The following is a 6,967-nucleotide window of genomic DNA, read 5'->3' on the forward strand; positions in this document are numbered from 1 at the left end:
TGGGATCAGCAGTCCAAGAGGGTCATATTTACGGGAGGAGTATTGAAGGATGGATCTCTTAGTAGCGTTCTCTAGGGTAGGTATATCACGTGATGCATATGGACAAATCATCTGTAACGGCATGCCAACGCATACTCAGGACATTTGGTGATTGTGTCGTTGTCAAGGCAACCTTCAGCTTCCGCGAGTTCTCTAAGACGGGGACTTGACATCCATGACCGCAGGTTGAACCCGGCTGTAGACATCAAATCACGTGCTTCCCGGAAGTAGTTAATGCTTCCATCTCGTGCGCAAAGCTCGACAAAACATTGTCTACATACAGGTCTCTTTTCAAGATGTCTGCGGCGTTGTCATGGGAATTCATCTGTAGATGTTTCAGAAGGACGGCATTCAGTATAAATGGGGAACAAGTTGCGCCAAACAACACAGCTTTAAACCTGTAGGTAATTAATGGGCTTTCAGGGTCGTTGGGGTTACTTAGCCAGAAAAATCTCGTCGAACCTCGGTCGTTTTCGTGTAATCTCGCGTTCAAAAATGCTTTCTCTATATCTGTGACTACGGCATACTGGTGTGTTCGAAATCTCAGTAGTATAGCTGTAAAGTCATTGAGGATAGGTGAGGTAGATTCAAGGCAGTCGTTCAGGCTCGGGGATTCACGTGCTTGTCGACAGCTGCATTCGTACACCAATTGGATGGGTGTAGTGAGGGAATCTTTCTTGACGCCGTGGTACTTGCTGGGACGGTTGGAAATCGTCTGCGACCTTCTCTATAAAGCCTCGTCTCTCCTGCTCTTCTATAATCTGTCCGTACTTCTGTAAGATGAAGAGGTCTTCACTAAGACGCTTGATAGTGGCTTCAGCCCTTCTCTTCGTGACACCGTAGTTGCTTGGTAAAGATGGGTGATCCTGTTTCCATGGTAATTTTGCACAGTACTTGCCATCGAAAAACGATATGAAGTTGTCTTGGTAATTTTGAAGATATTCAATGGCTGTTTCATCTTTCTCGGCTGCGTTGATTCCAATACTCTAAATTCCAGACCCGTGTAATCGCCATTTCTTCTGATTAGTGGGACTGGGGTATCATGACATTAAGGAAAGTGTTCATTGATCTATTGGGATAGTTGCTGTGTAAGGGGCCAGAAAGAAGATATCCGATCTTTGACTTTACTGCTGTAGGCCCGTCTCCGCGTATAACGTCATCTTCTACGACATTCCAGTAATGGTCTGCTCCGATTAATAGAGAAATCTCAAAATTACAGCCGTCTGTAATAGGGTGGGATAGTTTCAATCCTCGCAAATAGGGCAAGTTGGACGTAGCTTTTCGTAATCTATTGTTCATGGGCTTAGCAATGAGTGGGACAATAAGGACTTTAAGAGGAATTTTCTTACTTTCCTCTGCGTGTAGGTAGATGGTAGCGCTCTGTATGTGCTGTACTTGGTTCGCTGTGCTTCCAAACGAAGATATGCTCATTTCTTTTGTTGAATCAGGGACGATGTTCAATTTCTCGGCCAGCTCTTTGGTTATAAATGATCTTTGTGCACCTTCATCAAACAGAATGTTAGCTTCAGCATCGTTGAAATTAAAACCTACTGTGGCTTGCGCTGTTTTTAACAAAACTCCAGTTTGTACTTTTATAGTAGTGTGTTGCACTGAAGCATCATGGGAAGGGTTTTTGGACGTAAAATTGTGGGACGCAGATTCGGACTTCCGGTCACATATGCTCGTGTGATGTTTTCGCTTGCATTTAAGGCGTCTTCCGTTTGACGTACACTGAGCAACAAAATGGGTTCCTAGACAAATAAAACACAGTTGTTTCCCTTTGTCTATCTTCCGCCTTTCGTCTTCGCTTGTGATCTTTTAACATTCCGTTGCAGAATGGCTGTCGTCGCAAAATACACATTTTGCTTCATCTTTTCGTGTCCGTGTAAAATGGACCGCGTTGCTAGGTCTCTGATTTCCGTTCATCCTTTTTATATAGACCAGGACCTTTTAGGCTTCGTCCCGGTATAAAATGAGGCTGTAGCGTCAAATGAATACATTTCACTGCTATGTCCTTGTGGCGTTCCCGCTTCTATAATATTGATTTCTTTACTTAACGCCCTTTTGAGATCACTTAGAATTCAATTTGCATCTCCGTGATCACGAACCAAATTGCGTCGTATTTCCGCCAGAAGCTGCCCTATAATCACTGGTACCAACAATGTCCCGTATGTGTCCTGCTTCTGTCCTAGCGATTCAAGCCCACGGATATATGCCTCCATGTTATCTTGGAAAATTCTCAAGCTCTGTAAATTGTTACTGGGCGATGGTGTTTCTAACAATCCTTGCATATACATGTACGCATTTATAATCTTGTGAGTTTTACCGAACCTTTCCCTGAGTAAATCTACAGCTTGCATATAGTTCCCGTTGGTAAGTGCAAATCCCTCAATTGTCCGCACGGCGCTACCCTCCAACTGTGACTTTAAATAACTAAACTTCAGCAGCCAATTGTATTAACAGTTTAACCGCAAGATAACCACGTTATCGCGGTAACCAGACCGCTTACCATGGTTAAACCATTTGTATAAACAATTTACAAAAAAATTACCACGCACTTACCGCGGTAACTTTTTACCCACCTATGCTAGCTGGGTAACTGCATTTTAACCACAACAAACATGGCGGACGTTCATATGGTCAGACATCGTAGACCTCGACTTTTTCGACGAGTCGACAGACAGGAGACGGACTTAATGGACGACGAAGCGCGCCGAAGGTATAGGTTTTCGACGGACAACATTGACCGACTTGCGGGCCTGTTGGAGCCAAAATTACGAAGACGGACGCGACGAAACCAGGCACTGACCATTCGACAAAGGATCATGTTGACTTTGAGGTTTCTCGCTTCCGGGGCTTTTCTCCAGATAATAGGAGACACCTTCGGCGTGGACATTGCAACTTTGTCCCGAGTTGTGACCGACGTGACGAACAACTTGTTTGCACTTAAGGATATGATCATAAGGTTTCTCGTGACTGACTGACGCTGATAGACGACGAGTGGTGACGGGTTTCTTTGAAATGAGAGGGTTTCCGGGCGTTATATGCTGTGTCGACGTCACACACGTCCGTATCATTTCTCCCGGTTGTCCAGATGACCCTTCCTTTGTGAATCGGAAAGGGTTTCATTCCCTCAACGTCCAGGCAACGTGTGACCACAAAGGTAAGTCCCCTCTACAGGTTTGGCCTCAGTCTTAAATGCCCATGTAATCCGGTAGAACTGTAACATTACAGTACTGTACGTATTTTCATAACTTTAGTCCGGTATATATCTTAAACATTAACTCTTAAGGAAAAACAGTTTGTTCAACTTTTGTAATTCGCAGTGATCAACGTGTAATTTCACAACTTTATCACTATTTCAAGCACACGCAATTATATTTCATTTAATTTGCAGATGAGAGCTGATATAAATACAGCAATATAAATGCATACCATATTATTAATGCGCGCATCTATTTTGATGTATCCAAAATTCTTTTCTATAATCTGCAACTTCCATTCAGTGATCCACCCATGAGAGAGACTACACGCTAACTGAATTCAGTTTACTCAGTACTGGCGTAGTAGTCTGTAATGACATCACAGTAATCTTGACACATATGTACTTTGGTACATGTCAGGCCATACATGTATATGAGTTGCTGAGTAAGAATCGCGTTTTCCTAACAGAGGCTCCTGTGGGGTATTTCAACACTGGTTTGTTGATTGTTTATCATAAGGCTAGGTTTGGAATTAACAATATTTCTCATGTAACACTTTTTGGCAATTTGTTGTTTGAATCCCAATATTAGAATTCTGTCAAGTATCTAGGTGCCATTTTAGACAGTGGATTATCTGAAATGTATTTGATTAACCACTTAAAAAGACACAATGTTATTCATTATATTGCAATGTCACCTTGATTATGCTAGTTCATCCTGGTATTGTGGACTAATCAAAGGGTTGAAAACAAATTTCAAAATAAGAATATTAGACTCATTAATAATTATGACTGTAGGCACCCTGTAAGTTTGTGCTCCAGACTTTGAAAAGTTAGGATTGTTAAATATTAACCAGAGTTGTAAGCAATTAAGAGTGAAGCATGTTCACAAGATTTTTAATAACAAATCTATTTTATGTATGAATGATCATTGTAAGAGAACTAAAGATCTACATAAGTATAGACAGGAGAATTTTCTTTGTGCCTCAAGTTAATGGTATTACTGTATGCACATTCTACTACAATGGCATTTTGGACTGGAATGCTCTGCCATAAGATGGATCATGTTTCATAGCTTTCATGCTTGATTGTGAATGTCTCTTTAATGTTTAACAATGTACTAAATTTATATTCACAGGGATGTTTACAAGTGTGAATGCATGTTGTCCTGGATGCTGTCATGACTCCAACATCTTTCGAATGTCCAAGCTTGGGCAGCATATGGCCAATCACCATCAAGGTTGCACTTTTAAATCTTTTGGTTCAATATATGTAATCCTCAATGTTGATTATGTTCACTACTATAAAAACAATCAGTGTTTATCCCCAAGGTCAAGTTTACATTATTTAAAAAAAAATTCAATTTTGAGACATGCTCATGGTTACAAGTTATCAAAATAATGTTAATGGTAAATACTACTGCTTTACATATTTATAACTTGTGTCCAGCAGAACACACATCTTGTTTTGATTGAAAATTGCCATATTTCTTTCAATGATTATGCAATTTTGATTAACTATTATAGTACATGTAACTATGTACAATGAAGTGTTATATTCTTTTCAGATCTTGAACGTGGATATCTTTTAGGAGATAGTGGATACCCTTGCAGGCCTTTCCTGCTGACACTGTTACTTCAGTCAGGTGAAAACAACAAGTCAATGTCATGAACTTGTATTGAAGAAATAAGTTTAACTAGATCTAGTGAAATATTATAATGACAGGTGTTTTTTTTCGTAAACTGCGAAAAAAAGTAACACAAAAAACAACTTTCATGTATGCTAAGCATATAATCAACACATATATGAAATAGATTGTCCTTGATTCTCTAAATACTAACTCTTTTTCAATTAAATAATTCAGTATACAAAATATAAACATATAACTGTTTTCACAGAGTCAGAAGCTCAGGAAAGGTACAATGCTGCGCACATCGGCACCAGGAACAGTATTGAAAGGGCCTTTTGCAATCTGTATCTGTACCTGCTGATGTACCACATCTTGCCTGCATCTCTGATGAAAATAGTTACATTATAGAACCCTGTTATACATCTTTTATGTTAAGATCATATTATTTGTTTCATTGAGTCAACGTTGTTAAAGCAAGTGATATTTTGAAGTTTTTATTTGTTTCATACATACTGTTCAGTAGAGATATAATATTGGAAACTGATTCTTATAACTTCAATATAAAAAAATTACTCATGTGTATTTTTATTACATGATATAATATAAGAATTTTAATTGAAATAGTTGTACATGTACACATGGTATTTCAAATGTCAATGACTAATGTCATAAAGAAATGCCATTGAGCATTCCAGCTTTATAAGAATAGCTATTCTTTGACTGAATAATTCCCATTCCTTTAAAATATCTAATATAAATCATACAACTGCTTATTTGGTCCGCGGAACTAGCTGACGCACTTTTTCAAGTTGTCTCGCCTGGACAGTCGGCAAACAAAGCTGCAAAAGAGAGAATTTCCCCCATTTGGACCCTCAATTGAATAGTGCACAGTGCTACACGTTGACAGGTGATTCCATTTGCAAGAGTAATGGGGTTATGATTTTGTTAGGATAGTTTATATTTACAACATACAACATTTTTTTGAAAAAAAAACACACAAATAATACAGTACATAATAAGAAAACTGAATATTAAGCTTAAACCTCAGAAAAAAATAACACGACGTTAATAAAAGAAATAGAGAATACTAGGTCGGTGCCGAATAAAGCAAAGTATATTTTGCGAGGCTTAGAAAATCTTAACCACGAGCCTTGGCGAGCTTTATTCGTCATCGACCTAGTATTCGATTTATCCCATCAATTTTCTTAGTCGTAAATTATTTCTTTAAACGTTCCGAGTCTAATATATTACAAAAAGATCAGTAAGTAACCTGTTTTTCTTTTTATCATACCTCTACGTCCCCGATTTTTAAGAAATAATGGGAAAAAAAAACACTAAACAACTGCAGCTTTAGCGTGAAAGAACATGCATTGTGTCGTATAACGTGTTAATAATGACGTCACGAGTACGCGCACTTAATATTTGTAAATAATGTTTTCTTGCTTTTTGAGTTGCACTATGTGTTAAAAATATATTACATCTTGGTATCAAATTGTTTGTTTTGTTAAATCTGATTCGATTTTACTAAAAATGATTACTGTATCGTTGATTCCGAGTAATATGACCATTCTCCGCCGCGCGTGACAGCTATATTTGAGGACTGCCGAAATAGATGAAAAATTATTCCACAGTGGTTTATTTCGACAATGCTCGTCTGATGATGGGATAAACATATATGTTTAGCTGGAAAATTGAACCCCCTCTATGAAAGTGGACGAAACCATGATTGTGTAAAATAAAGAAAAGCATCATTCGTGTGTCATAAGTCAGAACAGTAACATGGAACTTTTAGTGTTATGAAAATGCTTACACTGTTACAGTAAATGTTCAACGGATGCATTGTTTATTTGATGGAATATATCTAGTGCTCTCAAATTACTAAATGATGTACCATTCTTTATAAGTGACAAGAACTCAAGTGACCTTAAAGAAGGAATTTGGATAAAAACAGTAAATTCCTAACCAGCAACGTAGCTGAAATAATTCGCGTTCAGAGTCTGCCAAAGCAAAACTCATCAAAAGACTCTATGGTGGCAATTTATATTGACTAACCAGCAACGGAGACGAGCGCTGAAGATACAGTCTTTGCCGATGGA

The 6,967-nt window shown here is 38.4% G+C and overlaps 1 long non-coding RNA gene across 1 annotated transcript; it reads left to right on the forward strand.

The window, feature by feature from the left end:
* The first annotated feature begins 3,162 nt into the window (after window positions 1-3,162).
* Window positions 3,163-5,405, forward strand: LOC127850167 (uncharacterized). The gene is made up of 3 exons (XR_008035088.1): window positions 3,163-4,481; window positions 4,809-4,886; window positions 5,140-5,405. It is a non-coding gene; the product is annotated as an uncharacterized LOC127850167 (long non-coding RNA).
* The last annotated feature ends 1,562 nt before the right edge of the window (window positions 5,406-6,967 follow it).

Source organism: Dreissena polymorpha, chromosome 11, assembly GCF_020536995.1.
Source record: "Dreissena polymorpha isolate Duluth1 chromosome 11, UMN_Dpol_1.0, whole genome shotgun sequence".
NCBI lineage: Eukaryota > Metazoa > Mollusca > Bivalvia > Myida > Dreissenidae > Dreissena > Dreissena polymorpha.